The 24,729-nt window shown below is 41.6% G+C and overlaps 1 protein-coding gene across 1 annotated transcript in view; it reads left to right on the top strand.

Moving 5' to 3' along the window:
* Positions 1 to 24,729, top strand: part of Rap2a (RAP2A, member of RAS oncogene family) — a 73,386-nt gene that overhangs the window by 33,979 nt on the left and 14,678 nt on the right. The gene's annotated exons all lie outside the window — the stretch shown is intronic.

Raw genomic sequence — 24,729 nt, 5'->3', positions numbered from 1 at the left:
TTTTGTGCACCTTCATGAGTGAAGTGTATCTCTTAGATACTGAAACAGGAAGTGCATTTCATGAATTTCCTCCTTTGCAGGCAGATATATCAAAACTGAATTAAACTGAGGATTCAGCAGAGACAAGGGAGGCTGAAAGGTCCTTTCAAGTCATTTAAAAACAAAAATGGCATGAGAAAGATTAAAATCAGTCATAAATATGAGCTGCTCTTAAAAGAAAACTTCTTTGATAGCTGATACCCAAGTTAGCAGACTTACTCAGTATAACTAACATAAACTAGCAGTTTGCCTTGTGGTCCTGCAACATCACGGAAATGTGGCAGTGTCCTGCCAGGAGGCTGCTGGAGCTGCCTTTGTATTGGGTCATGTGGGATTGAAGGTGCCAGAAGCTGAAAGTTGCTACTCTGCTGGGCTGCAGGGCCTCCTTGTTCTATATGGGGCCTTGTGAACGTCCACAGATGCTGTTAATTGTGCCCAGCCGTCAGCTGCTCTGATAAGGGGCCCATTCATTCCCTAAGCCAATTTGAAGGGTGCCTTTGCCGATGTGGCCTTCAAACTCAGTTGAAACCCCCTGGCCACATTCCACCATTTGAAAAAGCTTCATTGTTTGAGGACATAAGGATAATTTAAATGAATATAACAGAGGCACTGTAGACCGAATCTCAGCTAGTTAAAGGAAAATGTGCCTAGATTTTGGTAATATTGGCAGATTGGCTTCAGACTCTCATACCTATAAAACTGTAATTTCAATTAAGAGAATTTCTTTGAGGTAGGGAAGTATTTCAAGATTCTCCTCAAGTTGTATACTTCATAGCTCATAGAGGTCCGTGAATGAAAATATAAGTTGTTGAAGCAGTACAGTGTCATCCAATTTGGAGCCCCACTGACCTAATTTAGGGCCTAATTAGGAAACCCTCTTATCCTTGGGAAGTTTAGGAAGCAGGGATCTTCTCCAAGTTTTGGGGGGCTATGGCTCAAAGAAATCTCTGTCCTATGAGTTTTGAAGCTATGCTCTGATTTCCTATTGGAATAACATACAAACTTGTCAGTTGTTCAAATCTCTTCCCAAACCAAACTTCCTGAAAAAGCTGTTGACCCAGGGCTTCAGAGAAGAACAGGCAGGAATGGCTGTGCTACTGAAATGTAGCTAGTCTCTGGTCTTCTAGGACAGTGGCTTCTAGAAAAGGCTAAATTAGGAGAGCCCACTGGCTGGTGGCTTATGCCTGTACTTCAAACTACTCAGGAGCCTGAGATCTGAGGATCACAGGTCAATGCCAGCCCAGGTGAGAAGGTCTATGAAACTCGACCTTGAACTATTCATCTAAACCTCAGAAGTGTAGCTGTGGCTCAAAGTGGTAGAGTGCTAGCCTTGAGCAAAAAAAGCTCAGAGACATGCCCAGGTCCTGAGTTCCAAGCCCCACACCGACACACACCGACACACACACACACACGCTGAAGGAGAAAGCTTCAAGGAAAAAGACCTGGTGGTAGTCTTGAAAACCCCTCTCATAGTTGAAGGAGTTCTACATTTTAAAAGAATACATCCTTTCTCATGTTATTCCATCTGTGGAATCCCTAATGGTCCTTTAGGATCATGGTGTTCTCTTTTCTTTCTTTTTACAATAGTTGAGCTGAGTCCTGGACAAAGATTGTCTGACATATCAGCACATCTGAGCACATGTGTGGCTTAGAAAAATATAACTAAAGGTAAAAATGTACCAGATCTGAGCAAAATAGCTACCCCAGTCACTGGCTTTTAATTACATTTGGATGAATTCTCCATTGCCATAGAAACCGTCTTATCCTTAGGAAGTTTAGGAAGCAGGGATCTTCTCTAAGTTTTGTGGTTTTTATGACTCAAAGAAATCTCTTGTCCTACAAGTTTAGAAACTGCTGTAACTTCCTGTTGGAATAACTTACAAACTTATCAGTTGCTTAAAAACAGTTAATATGGGACTGGGAAGGTGGCTCAGTGGTAAAGCGCTTGCCTTGCATGCATGAGGCCCTGGGTTCAATTCCTCAGCACCACATAAGCAGAAAAAAGCTGGAAGTGGCACTGTGGCTCAAGTGGTAGAGTGATAGCCTTGAGCTGAAGAGCTGAGGGACAGTGCCCAGGCCCAGAGTTCAGCCCCCACAACTGACCAAAAAAAAAAAAAAAAGTTAATATGAAAGACATAATGTGTTTCTCCTTGTTAGCAATTCTGCGGGTTGATCCCAGGGTTTCTTGTGTGCCAGGCAGGCCCTCTGCCATTTGATTCTCATCCCCAGCCCAGCAACTATTTTCTTTGTAGTTGGGATGATTTGGTAAACAGCTCTCTGTCCAATATGGCAGCATATGTATCTAGTTGTTTATATTAGCTAAAATGAACATTTTTAATACAATTTATTCAGTAGCACTAACCCATCTTAAGTGTTCAGTAGGGACTGTATCTGACAACACAGAGAGAGCAGTTGATTGTCACAGAAAAATCCATTAAAAAGCATTGAGTTCTAATAAAATCTGTTCACCTCAACCCTATTCCATTTCGCTTAGTTGAAAACCATCAGAAACAGTCCATCTGCAGAGCTAGCTTTAGGGTATGTAACCTGCGCACTTAGAAGGGAACAATGCTCAACTTACCCTTGCTGCATTATTGTAATTCTCACATTCTAGCAATTCTCAATAATTCTGAGCAAGTGACCCTGAATGAATATTCCAGGCTCCTCAAATGATGTAGCCAGTCCTGTACAGAGGGAATGGGTGGTGCTCAGCTGTTGAATTCTTCCCCTTTTCTTGCAACTGGTTCTTTTTCAGCCTCCTTTCTTGAAAATAAAAGAAGAATAGTTGGCACAAGGGATGAAATGCAGGTGTCTGGAATCCTTTAGGCCAGCTCCACAGAGAACCTCACTGGGGATTCAGCTTTAAATCACATCTGTTCTCAGGAATTGTAAAAGCGTAAAACACAGCCCTTGGAAACTGCAACGCTAAAGGAAAATGTGGGTTTTCATAACGGGTCTTCTCCAATATGAGTGCTGACTTTCCCACAGTTCAATCCCTTCCCCGGAGCCATCCTTGCCAGAGCGCATTTGTAAAAGCTTTAGCCTGGCCGTTTCTTCTTCGTTCATTCTTTCAGGTTTGAAACCATTTGTTCCAAATAAAGCATCTATTTTGTACAAGACTTTGTTAAATGCCTGAATTTTTTTAAAATTCTGTAGCACACACTTACTGTTGCCATCTGGCAAGTTTTGTGCTGCAGTTAACCCAACAGGAACAGTAGAGGAGGACAGCAAAGCCAGTGGAGCAGATCATCATCACGAACTCATCAGCTACAGGCCATAACCAGAGGAAGAAGAAAGGTACAGTTCTGACTGATTTAAGTACTCTGTCATGAAGTTTTCTTCCAAACTAAATTTGCTTACCTTTTTATTTTTTTTCAAAAATAGTAGACCAGCTGAGCACTGGTAGCTCACCCCTGTAGTCCTTAGCGGTTGAGATCTGAGGATCTTGGTTCAGAGGCAGCCCAGGCAGAAAAATCCATGAGACTCTTATCTCCGTTGACTACCCAAAAAGCTGGAAGTGGAGCTGTGTGGCTCAAGTGGTAGAGCACTAGCACTAGCACCACCACCACCACCCCAAAAAAGAATAAAAGAAGCAGCCAGGGGAGGGAGGGCTGAAGAGTAGTCTTGACAAGTTGTCCTAAGCAATGGTCCACAGTGAAAGGTGCTAGAAATTCTTCAAAAACAGACAGGAGTCTCCAGGTGCTCTGAACTGGGCATACAATCAGAGTCCTTTGGAGGGGGCTAGTTAGCCCTAAATATTTCTACATACAGTGTAACAGGGCCATGACTGAATTCACAGTTCTAATCCTCAAAAAAGCCTAATTCCTGCAGTCTTAGGGCTAAAGTTAACTGTGAGTTTATCTGTCTGAGCACAGGGATCAAATATGTTCAGGATATAAGATCAGTCAGAACCCACTCTTCCTACTCCTCAGTAATTGTCAGTAGAGCCAAGATAGTGTACTGGGTGATGCACCTTCATCTCAGGAGTTGGTTTCTTACTAATTCAAGAAAGTTTGACTTTCTCAAGTCCTGGTCTGAAATGCTATAAATTGTGGTTGGAGGTGGAAATAGCATGTATAATGGAAAATAATGGAGTGTGAGATAAATCTAATTAGGAAAAGCCAATTATCTTACCTCTGAAGACTGTGATGCTTAGGGAAATGAATTGAATTTTAAAGTTAATTAGGCAAGAATATATTGCCCCGTTTGTTGAAAATCTTTCTAAAATTTATGCATTCAATTTCTAAGTCACAGTACTTACAACTTGGAGGGATCATATACTTGTTTCTAATTCCTCATTAAATTGCCCATGGCAAAGCTGAAGTCTAAAACTGACAAAATGCCAAAGTCAAGGTGAAATCTCCAATGATTGCGTTAGCCCAGTATGTTCACCATGATAATCATTCCCCACCCCCACATCTACACATAAACTTAAAGGCAAACTATTGGGGATAGTCCCAGGATAGTTAAGGCCAAAAAAGAAATGTCCACTGTGATTGTCCTGCCACCAATATCTGACATTGTTCCAAAAGCTGAAATGCAACAAAGCAAAAATGATATAAAGACATTAATAGAAATTTTTTTAAATTGTATAACTATTTGGGAAACTTAAGAAAATCAATTAGAAAACTATTGTAATTAAGTGCCTACCATAATCAATTAAAAGATAATTTTTAAATATTCATCTCACTGAGCTGGGTACCAGTAGCTCACATCTGTAATCCTAGCTACTCAAGAGGCTGAGATCTGAGAATCACAGTTGAAAGCTAGGGCACAAGAATCCATGAGCCTCTTATCTCCAATTAACTCCCTCCTCCCACCCCACCCTCCAAAAAAGCTGGAAGTGGCACTAGCTTTGAGCACAAAGGCTGAAAGACAACATGAATACTGGCACACACACACACGAACGCAACCCTTCTCACTCTATCACAAAAGGGAGAAAAGCAATTTTTTAACAAAATGCTTACCTTTTCCCAAATAATTATAACCTAATAAAATTCATCTGAAATTCATCCAATTAATCTGAAACACAGATTTTTTTTTTTTTTTGGTCAGCCGGGAGCTTGAACTCTGGGCCTTGGCACTGTCCCTGAGCTCTTCAGCTCAAGACAAGCACTCTACCACTTGAGCCACAATGCCATTTCTGTTTTTTTTCTGGTGGTTAATTGGAGATAAGAGTCTCACGGACGTTCCTGCCAGGTTTGGCTTTGAACTGTGATTCTCAGCCTCCTGAGTAGCTAGGATTACAGGCATGAGACACCAGCACACGGCTCCTGGAAACATAGAATTTTATATCACAGTTTGTATCTGAATTTCTAGATTAAAAATCAGCTCAAGACTTTACAGGATTATCAATTTAAACATCATTTGCAAACCATAGTAAAAACTTTTTAAACTTTATAAAGTTGTATATACCCCTACAATAACAGTGTGTGAAAACAAATACAACAATTATAAGTACAGGAAAAAAATGCAATACATTGAGAATCTCCTCTATTAGATTAGAGACAAATTAGTTTAGATTTTACTAATTTGGATATATATAGGAGGCTTACATTCTTTAATCTACTTTGTTTTAAATACTTTGAAAAGTATAAATAAAGAAGTGTATAACTTTGATTTGTAGGTATTTGTGTTGCAAAGGCATGTTTATGCCCACATGTGCATGTGTGTGCGTGCACACACGTGCACACACACACACACACACACAACTCTAAAAAATCAGAACTCTCCAAGGCCTGGATAAATAAGTAGCAGAGCATATTATCCACAGTCATTGTCTTTACCTCTTTAAAATGATGGATAGCAGCCAGAGTAGCAATGCAAGAGGAATGAAAAATACTTAATACAAATAAAATATTCAGAAATCTGTCAAGATTAATTTAAGAGAGAGAATCAGCATGAAAACCACAATGCAGTTTGGCACTGATCTTTTTGGCCTTGTAGTGCCAGGCAGAGAGACAATTTTGATAGAGAAAAGCTAAAGCATTCACTGCTGGCACAAGGAGGTAAATTTTGGTCCAAGGTTGTGTGAGTTCATCACCAAGGGTGGAGGAGAAAGAAACATTTGGATTTGGCAGGAAGAGTTGTAGGGTCTGCAAAAGAGGAGGTCTAGGCAATGAAAATACTGGCTGTGTAGGAAACCCAAGCCAGTCTGGGCATAAACATGCAAAATGGGGCTGGAAGTGTATCTCAAGTAGTAGAGCTCCTGTCTAGCAAGTTCAAGGTCTTGAGTTCAATTTCCAGTACAGAAAGAAAAAAAGGAAAAGACTGAAATGATCACACTCCTAGCCATTTGCAACTAGGAAGGGATCAATGAAGCATGAAGAAAAATGTAAATATGTCTGGCTCACATCCCAAAACCAGAAGAGATCACAGGTTTATGTGTGTGTGTGCATACACATACACGTATACATGTATGTGTATATACATATGTATACTGCAAAAACTTCAGTAATCCAAAGAAACTCTTTTTAATGCAATGATTTCTTACTAAAAGTTAATGCAGAAGATTCCATTATAGATGAAATATCAATTTTTGTTGTTCTTGGTTATAGGGCTTGAACTCAGGGCTTGGGCACTGTCCCTGAGCTTTTGTGCTCATGGATAGTGTTCTACCACTTTGAGTCACAGCTTTACGTCTAGCTTTTTGGTGGTTGATTGGAGATAAGTATCTCATGCACTTTTCTGGCCAGGCTGACTTTGAACTGTTATCCTTAGATCTCAGCCTCCTTGAGTAGCTAAGATTACAGGCATAGGCCACTAGTGCCCAGCTGTGAAATATCAATTTTTTTTACATAAAGATAGGATCACTATTACAATAAACTCCCCCATCCCCAATTTACTTTCCACAGTTCCAGATAACAAGGCTTAATGATAGTCCATAAAGATTAAATGGAAAACAATGCATAAGTTCTGAGTAACATGATGAAATCTCTGGCTGCCCTATTCCATCCATCCCAAGGACTGATTTGTTCTTTTACTCCATGTGTCCATGTATTTGGTTTTCTGCGATTTTACTCTGGTGCATTTGGCTTGTGAATTTCTTTTTATACTGTTTTGATTTTGAGTCTATGGGTCCCTATCTTTCAGTAATCTCAGAAAATGTTGCTTTTTAATTCTAATTTTTCTCTTTTATTTAGGATTTACAGAGTATTGTCATCATAACCTCTGTTTCTTTCAATAGTTTTGTATTCTTTCTCTCCTTCCTTCCTTCTGGATATCTTCTTTTTAGTCAAAAATTCTGTTTTCAGATATGCTTAGCCTGATATTAATCTTGTGAACTGAGTTGCTAGTTTCAGCTCTCGGACGTTTCATTTCTGGACTTCTGTTTGGTTCTTTTACAATCTCATGTACATCCCTTTAATACCTTATGTTCTCTGCTAGCATTCAGATGTTATCTTTCATCACCTTAAGAGAACTTATTGTTAAGATGTGTCTGATAATTGTAATGTCAGGAGCTCTCTCTTCCTATGGCTGGATGTTTCTGTTTGTGTTTTTAAGTTGTTATTTTTGTGTGACTGATTATCTTTATATACCAAATATTGCAGCTGGAAAAAATACATATTTGTAGGAATGATTCTGCCACTAATCACTGGCCTCACATATCAGCCAATCACAGGCTTCCTGGCCTAAGGAGTACTTACAAGCCTCTCATCACACTGATCACAAGCTTGCTTTTGACTCAGCCTGGCCTGAGTGAGAATAGCTTCAGGGTGAGGAGGGCTATCTAGAGTTCACCAGGACTTGTTTTACCTGGATTGAAGTCTCTCACAAAAGAGACTGAAGAGGCTGTGACTAGAAGGAGGCCTTGTGAAGCAGGCATTGTGGCCTCAGCCCCTGAGGCTGCCCCTTTCTGCTAGAATGTGGTTTCTCAAGGCCTCTCTGAAGTGTTGCCAGGCCACCTCAACAGTCTTAACAGTTGCCAAAAGAAGGACTCTCAGCCGACAGCTCCCCACTTAAAGAAGCTCAGTACACAAGAAGGGTCTGACAGCTGTCAATAAAGTCAAATTGGCCTGGCTTGCTAAAAAGCTTAGATTATTTGTACAACTAATAAACATAAGACAGGTAAACATAAAGTAAGTCTTTAGGACCTAACACTGACATTAACATTCTTCACAGTACTTAACAGGTGTTTAAGTCCTCCCTCAGGGACTGGAGGGTCAATCTGTCTGTTCCCCTTCCTACCCTCATCCATATCTTGCTCCACGCTACCCTTCAGATGCGTGCCACAATCCCTTTGTAAATTGCAGACAAGATGATGCTGCCTCACTGCTTCGCCATCTTCATTGTTGCTTAAGACAGAAACACCTTGGCACTTCAAGAGATTTCCTTACCCCTTGGCTCCTGTCTTTGTTCCAGTTTTATTTCCTACAATTTCACTGTGTATTTGCAGAAGAACTTGCCTCTTGCCTCTTGGCCCATTCTTTCTATGGATCCAAAGATGGACTATGAAGGATTGGCCCCCTCCCTGTTTTCCCAGGTGCACACAGACATCAAGCAAGCCACCTGGTGGGTGCAAACTGCCTGACACAGGCAGGACAAATCCACCTAAGCCTGGCTGGAACCATTCCATGGTGGGGCCAACCCCCCCCCCCCCAGACCTAATGGCTTTCTCATTAACCTCTGCCTTCTTGCTCAGACCTCGTAAAAACCCAACTCCTGTCCCAGCTCTTTGCACAGTCTCCAAGCCCATGGGAAGGCTGAGCCCCTTGCTGTTAAAACTCAATAAACAGTCCTCAACTGTCGAAGATCCAGTCTGGCCTGTTTCCTTCCTTTCTGTTCCATTTTCCTAACATAGGCCTTTCCAGAAACCATTCAATCATACCACTTGGGGAAACATAAACTATGGTTTTTCTCTCTAACTTTGCAAGTGTTGTCTATCTCCCTAGCATCAAAGGTGAGTCCTTTTCCTCTTGTTTCTCATCGCTTTTTCTCATCCTTCAAGATTAAACTCAGAGATGATTCCCTGTGGGAAGGCTTTTCAGAGGTGGGCTTGCTCTTTCTCCTGTCCTCACAGGACCCTCAGGGGCTCGCCACCCTTTCTGTTACCACACCTCTCAGAAACAGGAAACAGGTCTTGCTAAATGTTTTTCTGTGGGAACAAAGCATAGCAATTGGTACCTAATCAGTGGACACAATGAGCTAGATTTAAGCCTCATTCTAGGGTTCTTCCTACTCTAGCTTACTGCTTACTTCATGAATTCCAACTGAAACTAACTGAATTGCTTCATTGTAGAATTTTAATTGCTCCATTGTAGAAGCATCTGCAATTCATAAAACAACATCTGTAATATCTGGAATTGTCTATTCACCATTGGAAAAGAGGGACACTCTTTGGATAGCCAAGAACCTCATTTATTCGGTATGCAGCAAATATACTTACAAATACATACACACATTCACACACAGTTAACAATCTAAGAATGGTCTGAGTAAGGAAATATCATAAAATAGACACTTATCCTAGTGTTTCCTCTCTGTCCTAGTATTAACATTCCTCAGCTTAATCAGTACTCTGGAAGTCTTCCTATGTAGCTGGTGCTATCCTCAGGTATGGGCGGGGCCCGCACTCATGACCCAATCAGGGAATGCCCTCACCTTTGGGGCTTCTCCCTAGGAAACAGATCAGAACAGTTACATAATTATAGACCCCAAACTACCAGAAGCACAATGAAAGAAAAGTGTAGGATGATATAAAATCAGATTTTTATCTAGTCTAGACAGTGAGAAAATCTTCCAAGAGAGGTCTAAAGAAAGTGTAAGGTAAATTAAATAGGTAGGTTTAATTAGGTAGCTGATGAAGGAACACCACGCACTATTCAGGCAGGAAGAGAACTTTATTTACTGAACTGCATGGCGGAGAAGCACAATGACCCCCCATCCCCACCCCCAAGGATTTATGTAGAGCAGGGATAGGAAGAAGTATGGCCTGGTGGGAAAAAGGTGTAGACACACTGGATCGGAAGTGATCTCAGGGCCTGGGAGGCGTGACCAGGGGTGGCCCAAGATGTGACCTAGCAGGAGGTGGAGGTGACTGCTTCCAGGTGTGCCAGTTACCTAGGTAACACAGGTACTGGGTGGAAACAGTCTTGAGGTAAGGAGGCACATGGCCTGGGGTAGACCTTACAGAAAGCTCTTTAGGAAAAGTAGAAGAAAACAAAAGGGGAGTATCAATGGGAGGAAAATGGCTCCAGGGAGAGGGATCAGCATGTATGTAAGCTAAGATCATTCAGATGGTGAGGGTATCTTAGGAAAGGAAAGCAGCCAGTGTGGCTGGATGTCAGGAAGCCGGAAATGGACGAGAGCCAAATTGTACAGTGCCATCTCGACCAAGTTGAGGAGTCAGATCCTTATCCCGAGAGTGTTGGAGACTGTCCACAAATATTCCTTAAGTCAATTTTATTGATCGAGCTGAAAAGTAAAATTTTGTGGGCTGGAATCCATACAATTTTATGGAGTGCTGTGACAAACATATAGTAGTATCCAGTTGATAGGATGGTCTTCAATAACTTCCCGTTTTCCAGCCTCCTATGGGAAGAAGCATATTAGAAAATTATAAGAAGCTGAACATAAGTTTAAGTCTTATGGATGGTATTATTCTGCTCTGGGGAAATGGGACAGAGGAGGCTACACTTCCTTCCTCCATTACTTTTGCCTTTAATACACAAGCAGCCATACCACATCTCTGAGACCATGAGTATGAAGATCTAAGACATAGAGGGGAAAAAAAGAAAGTACAAAGATAGAACAGCCAGGGGCTGGGAAGGTGGCTCAGTGGTAGAGCACTTGCCTTGCATGCCAGAGGCCCTGGGTTCGATTCCTCAGCACCACATAAGCAAAAAAAAAAAAAGATAGAACAGCCACAGCAAGTTGGCCTGTTATTTGTTGTTGTTTTGTTCTTTGTGGGTTTGTTGCAAAGTAATTAAACCCCAAGTTGTTTGATAACTTAAAGTTTTCCTGAGTTGTTTGTTGGCTTTTGTTTTGCTTTTCCAACTAAATCCGCTCCTAATTGGGGTAGGATTGAGAAAACTTGACAAGAAGGAAAAGTTCCAGGCCACACTGGACAGTCCCATGTGACCACCCATGGAGGCCCATAGGTTTGGTAGAAGAAAGACCTTTTTGTCCTACTGGAAGGCAAAGGTAGAAAGGGAATCAATCAAGGATAATTAGATTCCACATGTAAACATCAGCCAACAAATGAAAAGTGATGCTGCCCTGCAAGTTTCCCCTGCTTTCTACAGGCCTTGCTAGGTAGTAATAGGAGGATTGAGTCCTGCCTTATTCCCCAGGTTCAAGCAAAGCACCAGGTGTGTGCTCACGTGCTTGGCCGCAGGCAGGTTACTCCGACCTTGGCCTCTAAGAGACAACAGCCCCCACACACCTGCATTCCACTATGCTCCAAGGACATCGCCCTTGGCCTCCAAGAAGACCACAGCCCATTTTTTATTCTCAGCTTCCTTGTTAAGATCAATATTTATCAATATATAAGCCCCACTCCAAACACCAGTCCCTGGCACAACCTCCACACCTCACTGTTCCTCAATAAACAGTCCTTGCCGGTGGAGGAGTCCCACCTATTTCTCTTCCATTCTCCTCCATTTTCCCAACAGTGACGAAAGAGCAAGGTGGAGACTTGTTCCCTGAGGCCAAACTCAGGATCTCCCTCCATTGCCCAAAGTCTAACTCTTGATTCTGCATGACCTCTCCTCTGGGCAAGTGACCTTACCATCAAAACGTCTAGATAAAGCAGCCCAGCCAGAAAGGACAGACCCTTAAAAGAGATGTGCTTGGCTGGCCTTAGGGGATGGGGGTCTGGGATCCTAACAGCTTCTCATTTGCACATATCATTAATATCATTATAACAGAATGTATTGTAGGAATGGGCATGAGAAGCGGAATTGTATGGGTGTGGGTGTGGATGCAGTTGTGTGTGTATGTGTGGGTGCCATTTATGGGTCCTGAATTCAGGGCCTTGGCACTATCCCTGAGTTTCTTGTGTTTAAGGTTAGCCCTCTACCACTTAAGCCACAGTTCCACTTCTGGCTTTTTTTTTTTTTTTTGGTAGTTTAGTGGAGATAAAGGTCTCACATGACTTTCCTGCCTGATCCTCAGCTCTCAGCCTCCTGAGTAACTAGGATTACAGGCTTGAGCCCCCAGCACGCAGCTGAGGTCGAAAATGCAATATAACCACACCCTACCACAAAAAGCATCTGTCACAAAGGGCCCCACCTGTGGGAAAGACCCTAAAGTGCTCTCCTAAGCACCCTCAGACTATATTCTAAGCCCTAGCCCTTGGGGCCTTGGCCCTTTCTTGCATAGGCCTGTTTTCCTGCCGCAGGGTACACTTGCGTTTCCCTTTTGCTTTAATAACTCTGCTTATTTCTCTTAACTCATGTGTTTCACTCAGTTCTTTGTTCAAGACACCAAGAACCTGGACTACCTCCAGAGGGAAACTACCACCCAATAGCATTGCTGTCTGATTTGTGCACAAAAGTACTTTTGCTGATGCCTTGTGAATCTGTGTTGCTTCCAGTGTTCTTGCCTGCAGTGCCTTTACTGCTCTTCCCTCCATATCCTGGCCTATCACTACTCACCAAATTGAAAATGAAACACCAATACCTTAGACTTTTTCTACTCATTTTTAGACACCTTCTCAAGCTCGATAACTTGTAACACGTGGTGTGTTTGATAAGACTTTAATAAAAAAGAAATTCTCTTTTGCAGCTGTCAGCTTATTTAAAATGTGAAAATCTTTAGTTTACACTAGCAAAACAGTACATGCCATTGCAGAAGAAGGAATGAGAAGATGTTTTCCTCTCGTTTCAAAGAATTCCAAATTGAAGAATCCATTTGTGCTGACAGAAGACTCTTGAGCAGAGGTTGCTAAGGGTCTGTGCTATTCTATTTACTCTCGTGTCCTGGGAAACAACAGAAAACACACGAAGGTCTCGATGGGAAAATCAGTTACACTGCAACTTGATTATAGCTACTGTCCTGTGCTCAGGGAGATGGGAGAGGGTCAAGCTCACAGCAGAACTTTCTCCAGTGGCTTGATGTAAAATTAAATGTGCTTGGGGAAGACATCTGTCTTCTAGCCTGAGCTGTCTTTCTTTCTGTAGCACTTCCACAAATGTGAGGATGAGGTTTGCTTGTTCACTGCTGCCTCCTTCCTCCCTGGCATGAGCGGTGGGCACCACCGAGGAGGGATGCATCCTATGCTCACGACCTAAAAGTTGAATTCAATCCTCTTTGGGAAATAGGGCCCAGTAGAAAAATCTCCACGAAGCACACCAGAACATTGTGCTCCAGAATGGATGCTGCTATGGGAGCAGGTCCCAACCACAGTAAAGAAAGGATCTCCTTCAACGGTACAACTCATTACTGAGGCTTACTACATTAACAATGCCCTCAATACATTTTGTAAAGATTACCTAGTTTAATTCCCACATCCGCTCCTATTATTAGCCCTGTTTTCAGATGAGGAAACTGAGCCTCATCAGTCTCTATTGCAAAAAATGGCCTTTGACAGAGGGCTTGATGAGGGATTTAGCCCACTAAACTGTCCCCACAGATCTGAGGGTTGTGCCCAAACCTCTCCAGATTCTGCCTTCTTTACTGTCTATGAGGCTGCCTAAGGAGTCAATGTGGCCCTGAGATTCAGAGGCATTATTTGCTGTAGCTGGCCAATGCTGCCTCATGAGTTGGAGCCCGTGGCCTGTTTGGTGCCCAGCCCCACACACATCTCTGCCGATGGGCTCCCATCTCCTTGGCATCCACTTCTAAGGCTTCTGCTTGACTTTTTCCTTTGGAGAACACTGCATTCTGAGAGCTTCACAGATGCTGTGCTAGAGGCTTTTTGAAGTTTCTAGAAGTCTCTCCCACAGTCTTTCTGCCTCTGACAGAGGCCACAGTAATGGGCTGAAACCCACGGCATCAATCAGAGGTCCTGCAACTGCGCAAGTGGGTGCAAATGAGGGTAACCTAGAAAGAGTTCAATTGCACACGTTTAAATTACAAAGCTGAGGGTGGGGTGTAGGAGATGCACTGTGTAGTACCGGAATCCAAGCTGGTGGCAGTGGCTCACTCCCCAGCCCCACACCCTAGGGAAAATGCAGAAAGTGCCTGTGCATGTAGAAGCCAGGCATGGTGAGGGGGAAGGATGCCGGGCAGGAAATACCCATCCTCACCCTCTTTCCTCCTTGATGTCTCCTGCCAGAAATCCTCCTGGGCTAGACGCAAAAGGAAGCAAGAGGGGGTTGGGATTCCTTTGCTATAGGCCATGCAAGTCAGCCTTGAAGGAAAGAAAGCAGAAAGGAGAAGGGAGAGATGGGATCTGCTGGTCAGCTAAACTATTAATAGAATAGAGCTCAGGTGGCATCCACACCAGCTATCAAAGGTAAAAGAGATTCAAAATGGGAGGGAGGGCGTCAGGATAAACGCTATGAGGAGATGGCCCCATTCTCTCTATACCATAGTAACCTCAAGCAGAAAGTAATATCATAGCCTGTGGCTGAGGCTCAGTAGGTCATTTTATTCTCTGCTTTTTGCACTAAAGAGTATATAGGAAACATCTGGAGGCAGAACAAAGCCATTGATATGGAGACCTAGGGACAACCTCATAGATCTGATGTTACCATCAGAGACAATTGCAAAGTAGCCTGAACCTTTCATCCTGACTTGTTCAAGCAGGGTAAAGAAAGAAACTGGATAACTTTCATAAATCTTGGTATAAAAGGTATCTGGAAATTTGAGAGCAAAATGAAGTTTTCTTGAGTTATATCTCTAACATTTGAATGCAATCACAGCATAGCAAGTAGAGCAGGGGTGGGCAACTAGCAACCGTGTCTGTCTTGTAAATAAAGTTTTATTGACACATAGCTAGGATTATTTACTAGCGTAATGCCAATGGTGGCTTTCCTGATACAAAAGCAGAGTTTTGAAGTTGCAGCTGAGACTATGTGGTCTGCAAATCCTTAAATACTCATGTCCTAGGTGCTAATTTACAGGTATTTTTTACAGTGGAATGATATATGGTGACATCATGATGGGTTGTAGGTAACCATGAGTTGAGACTTACCACTAAGCTCACACTTGAAATAGGCAGTAGCTCTGTTGGTCTTGTTCAAGAGCTCAGTCCTTGTGCCTAGCAGAGGGTTGGAGCAGAATAGGTGCCAATGAATATTTGTAAGCTAAACAAGTGAATATGTTCTTCTCAGCAAAATATATGTAACGCTAGAAAAGTTAGACTCAACCCTACCATCCTCACAATGGAAGTTCCCTTTAAAAAGACATGGAATTTACTACATGTTTTTTTTTGTTTTGTTTTGTTTTGTTTTTATTGTGAAAATACTGCACAGAGGGGTTACAATTACATGGGCAAGATACTGAGTACATTTCTTATCAAGCATTGTAGCCTCCTCCTTTGTTTACCCTTCCCATCCCTTCCCAGCCTCCCTCCGCCCCCCCAATCTTCCCCCCCCCACCAAAGTTATAAAGTTCGTTTTCAACATGACAACTTGTACTTCTCATTGTACTACATGTTTTTATAGCATTTTTCCTATGAATAGCTTTGGAGCTCTGCTCCTTATCTGCCCCTTTACCTCAATAGAAAACTTTGAGTTGAACTTGTTTGGAGACTTGAGCCTGGTTCCTAGGGCTCCCTAAAGGATGGTTGAAGATTTGATTCCTACATCTCTTCTTTCATCCCACATTTGCCTGGAAACCGACACAACTCCAGTGCACGGGATGGGAGTGTAGGCTTTCCAGGCCCCAGACCCAGATCTGAAGTCAACAGGAATTAAGTTCAGAATTTCCTGCAGCCTCTACACTCAGGGTTCTCCACAGCACAGCCTTCGGGGGCTCCAAACATCTGTCAGACTTCCTGTCATTTTCCTATGGATTTTCTGCCCTTTCCCACACTGGAGGGGAGGGGCAGGAAGGGGGTAATGAAAAGAAATGAAAGAAAGATCTGAAGAATGGAAAAAATAAATGGCATTCCTAGTTTTGCTTTTTTTTAAAGAGAATTTTCTCTTTAGTCCCACTCCAAATTCGAGTAAAAGTTGCCTAAATTATTCTTCAGCTCGCTAAAGATCTATCAACAAAACTCATTCCTATCGGGCTGGGAAGGTGGCTCAGTGGTAGAGTGCTTGCCTTGCATGCATGAAGCCCTGGGTTCGATTCCTCAGCACCACATAAGTAAAAAGAAAAAAAGCCAGAAGTGGCGCTGTGGCTCAAGTGATAGAGCGCTAGCCTTGAGCTGAAGAGCTGAGGGACAGCACCCAGGCCCAGAGTTCAGGCCCCATGACCGGACCCAAAAAAAAAAAAATCATTCCTATCAGTTCCCCAGTTAAGTGACTTGAATATGACTTTCTATCCAAGTGGTTCATTTGGGTGACACAGGCCCCATTTGGGAGCAGTAGTAACTCTTGTTCGCTTCTTGTATTTATGCCAAAACATACTACATTTAAGGAGGGCTTGAAATTCCCTATGGAATTATTTTGCAATGTTTTAAATATTTGCCTATTTTTTCCCACAGGAAACTCTATAGTTAAGTGCACATTTCTAAATCTATCCTTGGTGTTATTTCTCCCAGAGTTTCTTTCCAGAGCAAATCTTTAGTCAGCTTACTTGACACATTTTCTCTTCTTTGTCTCCTCATAGCAGGGCAAAATACTTCCTTGTGCATCATATGGTTTGAACAATGGCATCTGTTCTTCTTGCATACTCAGCATATCTGAGTTATTGTCTCTGTCTAGACTCCGCCTGAATTTACTCTTTATTTGGGGCAAACATGAAGTGGACCAGTCCAGAAATAAAACCAACAAACCAGCATTGCCCTATCTATCCTCAGCATGTAAACCAGTGAAACACATGTCCGCAGAGATGCTTAGTTTCCCATCCTCACGGGGGACAGTCCTGTGAGCCATCAGCTGGTTGAGAATATCTGCAGGGATGAGAAATATGGGGAAGAAGTCATTCTTTATGAGGAGCCAAAGCCCAATACCATTCTCAAATCTTGGACAGCTAGTCACTAGCCTTTGCTGTGGACATTGGCACTTCTTGAACTTGGCAGAGATGTTGTATTCCCTTACTGCTCCTTGTGATTGGCTGTGTCTTCGTTTAAGACCAGAGCAGAACTCTGAATTAGAAGGTGGGGGAGAACATCAGAAGCACATACCACAGCTGGGTATAAAATGAGTTGCCACTGAGCTTCTGTACTGATGGAGAATCTGCTCTGTGTGCTGAACATGGAGCTAAACATGACTGTCCCTCTTCCACAACTTCAGACTGTGACGTGATCATGACTGGGTCTTTCAGAAAGATGACCCTAGAATTGAGCATTCTAAAACTTGAAAGGTCACCATATAGTGATTGCCACTCTAGATGCCACAGGCTCTTTTGAATTGTAAGGAGCATGAAGTTTGGAAGGGAGGAAAAGATTGCTATAAAAACAGTAGAAACACCAGGTCGAGGTCAATAGTGAAGTAGAAGTCAGGAACTAAACACGAACTCAGAATTAGCTCAAAATGGAAAAAGTGGACCTGGGAAAGGGGACAGAAGGGAAGAAAGGAGGCTGGGACTGTCTCATGAACATTTATGATGCCTGGTCTTCAATTGTAGGATATCAGGTCTGGCGATTTGGGAAGATCATATTTTTCAAGCGACTTGAAACCAGATGGAAAGACATATCTAATAGTTTGCATAAGACGAGAGGGCCAGAACTCCACGTGTATAATCCAATTGGAAGAAAAGCAGTGGACTTGGAAGGCAAAACTTATTTCAACGAATCATGACGTTTAAGTGAGAAAATTAATAAGAAACCAGGTACTAATTAGTCTCAATTTTTCCTTTTCTTTTCTTTTTTTGTTTCTTTTGAAAAACTTAATCTCAATTTTTAATTATATGAAATAGGGTGATTAAAAATAGTTGGTTGAAAAACATGAAATTGCTAAATTTTTTAGATTAAAAATAGTTAACTTGAAAACTTCATGAAATTGAAATTTACTTTATAATAGGTCCCTTTAAATATCCAGTAGCAGGGAAAGTGAGGCCCCACAGAAAGTCTCAGTAAACAAATAAACAATGAGCCACGAATAGGAGGGACCCGGAAGTGATTTCTGTAGCAGAGGGCTGGAAAAGGGACCTGTGAAAGATCAGTTCTTTCTTACAGGAGTTTGCCTACCAGAAAATCGCATGACTTTCAGTCTGGGGTGAAATTCTGGAGAAGATCAGCTCTTTTAGGGGCTAAAAAGGACATTGTAGGATAAGAGGAGGACATTGTAAAACTTACTTCAATCTGCAGCCTCTTATATAGCAACTTTTGGTGATCTTCATAACAGAACATTTGTCCCGGAGACATGGGAAGAAATTAAAAATCCACAATGAAGTATCACTGAGTCCATTTCCACCTAGTCAAGAACTAATGAGGTCTGACCCTTAGTTTGGATAAGATGAGACCTACTCAGGGAATGCAGTTGTCTAGCCTGAGTAAATTTTGTATCTATGCTTCTTTACCATGGTGCAAGCTAAAGATCATGTTTAGGAACAAATAAGAACATTTTAACTATGCTAAGCAAAACCTTGAAAAAGAAATCTCATTGCATAAGAACATTCTCAGGACACCTAGTGAATATTAATGATGACTCAAGGGTAAACTGTCAATCAAAATGATAATGGTTGTAGAATGAGTATAATTTTTAGCTCCAAATTATGGGTCCCATCAATGTGTTTGCAAGCTTTTCTCTACATTGGCTCTTTTTTCTAGAAATTTCTCCCCTCTCTCTATTTCTTTGCTACTCATTGATTAACAACTCATCCTTTACGGTCTGACTCCAGGTTCACTTGGAGTGAAGTCCCACCAAGAGTTACTGATGGGTCCCCTCAGGTCATATTTGTTTCCTTTGTTTTAAGTTTGGATGGCTACCCTTTTAATTTTTGTTTTTATTCACATGATCAATCAAGAAAAGCAAATTTTTTTTTAGAAAAAGCATGAGCCTATAAAGCAAATGAAAATAAATTTTAAGGCTGTACTTTGATAATATGCTTCTTTTTTTTTTTGTCTGGTGAGGGCTTGAACTCAGCGTGTAGGCCCTGTCCCTGAGCCTCTTTGTGTTCAAGACTAGCACTCTACCACTTGAGCCATAGCACCATTTCTGGATTTTGAGTGGTTAGTTGGAGATAAGAGTCTCACTTCTCTGCCTGGGCTAGCTTCAAACCATGATCCTCAGATCTTAGCCTCCTGAGTAGCTAAGATTACAGGCGTGAGTCACCGGCGCCCAGCAGCATGCTTCATTTTTAGCAATAAAATAATGTCCAAAAATGTCTTATAAAAGAGGATGTAAATGATCCCATTTGTGTATTAAAATATGCATGGTTAGGTATAATAGACACATGTTTACATAAGCATAGAAAACATCGGAAAGGACATGCATCTGGTTTCCATATGCAATGGCATCAGGGATGTTGGGAAGACGGGGACTTTTACAATATTAATCATGCCTTCACCGCTTGATTTTATTCTTAAACGAATCCTCTGATTAAAACAAACATATTTACCAGGCTGGGTTTTAGAAAATTCTACTTCCTTCAAGGTCAGCTACATACCAAGAACTGACAACATTTACTTTTCCAGATGAGATGTTTCTTCAAGCAGGTTCTCTGGGGATTTCATTAGAAAGTGTTCGTCACACTCTGGGGTGGCCCAGCTCGCCAAGCCCAGGCGTACTCAGGAAAAACCACAGTCCATAGCCTTGTCTACTGATGATTTGTGAGAAATGAGGCAAGCTTTCACTTGTGGGGATTGTGGCTCCAAAAATCCAGGACAAGCAAGATCGTAAATACAACAGTTGACATAAAGCCCAGCCGCCACTTCCCAAGGCAGGACATTTCCCAGGGCTGAGATACGATGGCCCATAGCTTCTATTCTTCATCTTCTTTCTCCCAAATTGTCCCTTGTATTTTATCTTTTCTTTTCCTCCCCACCCCCCTTCTCTTTCTTTCTTTACACTGGGGATTGAACACAAGGCCTTAAACTTGCTAGGCAAGTGTTCTACTATATGAGCTACAACTCCATCCCTTTTTTAGTTTGCTTTTCCATTAGGGTTTCTCACTGGTTTTTGCCCAGGCTGGCTTTGAACCATCGTCATCCTGCCACTACTTCCTCAGTAGCTGGTACCACAGTCTTATATCACTATGACAAATTTCCTTCTATTTTTCAGCTACGTCTTTAACCCTACAGTTCCTTTAGTAACAAACTTTCTATCCCCTCAAAGGCCTTGGTTTTACCTTTGTATATCCAAAAATATCAGAATTTACATTTAAAAAGACCCTACTGCACTTATCCCTTCAGCCTGAGAAAAATGAAAATATAGATCCACTTTACTTCTGATTATGGACCATGATTCTGTGAAATAATGTATTTATATTAATGTAAGGTGGCTATTTAGTTGATGAGACAGTAGAACAGGTGATAAAACCCTACATTTTATTTCTGACCCTGTTCTCTTCTTTGTCCGTCTGTGAATTAGGATATTAAATGAATAGCAGTTCTTACAAGTTCTTAGGTGCATCCATCCAGAATTTTTAATTAATGCAATTCTTATTTCAATCATTATTGCTATAGAGACCCAGTCTGACTGAAATACCATTTCTAACAGTACTATTTACTGCAAATTCACTATCAAACCACTGGTATTCGTTCTACTATTATGTAGAAATTACTCCTGTCAAAGATAGCTTCAAAGTAGGCACTTACTAATGGGAAGTGTTGAAATTATAAGTTCCTCTGTATTCGCATTGGTTCTGACCAGCTTAGCATTATCATTAACAGTGACTCCTAGAAAGGCAGCTGCTGTGCAGCTTCTTTTTGTTCAGGGAGAAGTAAGGTGACTGCTTATCTCATCCTTCAGATGCTGCTCTCTCAGAATAGAAGGCAGAAAGGAACCCGGACCACAGACTGTAAACAACTCTATTCTCAGTGCAGTTCCCCTTCCATTGAAAACCCAGTGTCAGGAGTAAGGAAGTGGGTTTGTGGGGGGGGGGGGGGGTTGTGTAGCAAGTACAGGCCCTGGCATGCACCAAAAGAAAGAACAATAACAACAAAAAGAAATGAGGAAGAGATAAGTTTTTTCTCATTGAACTTGTTTCTCTGCTCTCCCTCCCTTCTCTCTTCCCACCCTCTCCCTTTTTCCCCCTTCCCCCCCCCCCCAATTTGCTTCATTCCTTTCAATCCCTGTGCTCTTCCTTAGCTTTCTTACTTAGGCTGCCCCTCTACCACTTGAGCCACATCTATACTTCTGGCTTTTTGCTGGTTAATTGGAACTCAGAGTCTCAGGAAGTTTTGGGTTTTTTTTTCTAAATTTAGATATCATTTACTTTATTACATGCATTTTTTATTTTGATATGAAATCTTAACTGCTTCCCTCTGAGTTTTCTTTTTTTCGTCCTTGCTATTATTAAGTAGCTGTGCAGAGGGTTACAATTCTATAAATCAGATTGAGTACATGTCACCCTTTCCTTTGTTCTCCCCCATTTCCCCTTTCTGTCCCTACCTTCCAGTTACATAGTTCCTTTTTTACATAATGTACACTGAATATAATGACTACATTTGCTCATCCTCCCTCCCTTCCTGTGCCCCTCTGGGGGACTTTTCTACACTGGCTGGCTTTAAACTGTAATCCTCAGATCTCAGCCTCCTGAGTAGTTAGGATCACATGAATAAGCCCCTAATACCTGCCTTCTTATAATATATTTTTAATCTATAAATATGAAAGGACATACTGTTTTACTAAGAGATTGTTTACAGGAATACACTTCCAGGGAGTTTCTTTTGTAAGAAAGCCAAATCACAATGCTTGGGGGAGAATTTCAGTTCAACCAGTCTGGTGAGGAGAGCAGTTGTAGACAAATGTGGAGCAGACCATGCTGAAGACGGTCCTCCACTTGAGAGCGCTGAAAAATGTTCCTGCAGCAGCCCTAAAGCCAGGGAGTGTGAATTGGTGGGAGTCAGCTATTCATGGGTCCTAGCCCAGATTCAAAGCAGGAAGTGGCTCTTATCACATGTCCCTCCCCTGACCACAGGGCCAGATGCTGAGGGAAGATAATGCAGCTGTTGGAGAGAAAAGGCAGCCAGCACTTCCTGCTCATGGGCAACAGAAACTTGCAGTCCAGGAAAGAACCACACAGCATCCCTTAACTAACGTGCAAAGAAGCCACGGTTCTTTGGGAACCAGGTGGAAGCAATAGCTACACTTCCAACAATATTCCACGGGAACTCTCAGAGGCTATCATCAGAGGTTGTCTAGAGATGGGGGTTGTTTTGTTTCTATTTTTTAAATACTGATAGAAACTGGGAGAGAGTGAGGAAGGGGAACATTGTCTAAAATGATATGTACTCATTATCTGGAACTATACTCCTTACCTGAGGTACTCCTTACCTGAAACTCTTACCCCTCTCTGTACCATCTTCATAAAATTGGGGAAAAATACTGATAAATAATCTTACATGTCTTTATTGTGTAAACCTTGAAGTTTTGAGATGAATATATATTATATAATCATTAAATCTAGATAACTAGTAAGTGTATTACTACACTTTGCTGTTTTTGTGGTGACAAAATTTAAGATCTACTCTTTCTACTTTTTTTAAGTATACAAGGCATCATTATCAATAGATTTCTTGAAACTTCTTCTATCTAACTAATTATGGATGCTTTGTCCAACATCTTTTCATCTTTTCCTTCCCCTAACCATCCTAGCCTGTTACCTTACTTACCTCACTTACAATAGCTGTCATCAAAAAGACATCGAAAAGAAGACATGTTGGCGAGGATGTGGAGAAAAAGGAAGCCTGGGATATTGTTTATGAGAATAGAAAACAATATGGCAGTTTCTCAAATAATTAAAAATAGAGTGAGTCCCTATGTTCCATGACTTCTACAATTAGGTCCATATTGAGAAAAATGAAATTAGCATATTGAAGATAAGATATACTCTTAGGTTTATGGCAGCAATATTTATAATAGTTAGGATAGGGCGTCAACTGAATTGTGTGCAAATGCATGAGTAGGTAAGAAGATGTGCTTTCTCTATATATATATATATATGCTCACACACACACACACACACACACACACACACACACACACACACACACATAAACACAAGGGTACACAGTTTAAAAAGGAGGAGCTCCTGTCATTTACAACAATATGGTAAACCTGGAGGACATGATATTAAAGGAGACAGGTCAGGCACAAAAAGACAAATACCACAGGATCTCACTCCTGTGCAGAATTGGAAACTATTGATCTCTAGTCACAAGATTGAACTTCTAGTCAACAACCTTTGAAAGTCCCATTCAGTGCAGGATGACATGAGACAGATGACATGGGAATTGTGGAAGAGAATTTGTGGCACTAGAAAAATTCAAAAGAAAAAGAGATCCAAGCTATACAGAATAAAGACCATCCCCCAAAGCATAACAACTAAGAGGTCTGCCTAGATTTGATTCTTTTTCAGAACGGAATATAGTATTGTGTGTATACATACACACACATATATATACATATATATGTGTATACACACATACACACATATGTCATATGTGGGTTGGATAAGTACAGATGTCTACATTGTATATAGGTATATAGTGTGTATAGTTATACATGCATATTGATATCCAGTTTATTGTAAAGATATTCTCAAAAGGTCCAACCCCTGCCCCCCACCAACCCCAGTAATGGCCTCATTTGGAAACAAGGTCTTTAGGTAGATGAGTCCTAGAACCTTCAGAGAGACTATGCCCTTGATTGTAGACTTAAATTCTCTAGAACATGAGATAATAAATCCCTGCTCTTTAAGCCACCTAGGTTGTGTCAGTTTATTATGGCCACCCTAGGAATGCAGTCCTTTGACTTAAATGCAAAACTGTCACATTCACCAAAACCAAATCACATAGACTAAGCCCATGAGCACCCTCTGGTCAGCAAAAAACAAGTCCTCCAGAGAGCACCTCACAGAACGCTCATCACAGCCAAGGCTTAGTGCTGCAGTTAATCATCCCTCTGCCTTTCACCAACACTCAGACTTGGAAAGAAAATGGAAGTCCTCCTCCAGGCCTTCTGCACATGCTGATTTCTTGCTTTTTACACTAAAACACAGTGTGTTTTGTCTTTCATCATCTGTGTTAATATGGATGGTATGCCCTTGAACAGAGTTTTGATGGGCAATCATTATGTATGACAAATAATAAAACAAGACAGGGAATTATGTCTTGGACCTCAGAAGAAAACACAGGATGGCTTAAACATGGTCTCAGGTCCTCCAACAAGGGCTCCTGCACTGAAATTTATTAAGAGGACAGAGACTTAGCTCAGTTCTGGTGTTAGAGGTGTGGTTTTTGGAGGTACTTAGGATTATATAAAATTATTTTGGTATAATCACCATGACTGAAACTGCTGGCTTCATAAGAGGGCAAAAGAAGACCAGAAGAGACAGAAGTATTGTTCCTCTCTCTTGACTTGTGATGTATACACAAAGTCTATCTGCAAGACCAACACCAGATGCAGGTATATAAGCAAGGTATATAGGCTAAGATCTGAGGATCGTGGTTCAAAGCCATCCCAGACACAAAAGTCCATGAGACTCTTACCTCCAATAAACCACTAGAAAACTGGAAGTGGAGCTGTG

The sequence above is a fragment of the Dipodomys merriami genome, unplaced genomic scaffold (genome assembly GCF_024711535.1).
Source record: "Dipodomys merriami isolate MVZ:Mamm:240054 unplaced genomic scaffold, mDipMer1.0.p SCAF_6, whole genome shotgun sequence".
Taxonomy (NCBI): Eukaryota; Metazoa; Chordata; class Mammalia; order Rodentia; family Heteromyidae; genus Dipodomys; species Dipodomys merriami.
The sequence above is the reverse complement of the archived record's forward strand: the minus strand, read 5'-3'. Positions and strand labels throughout refer to the sequence as shown.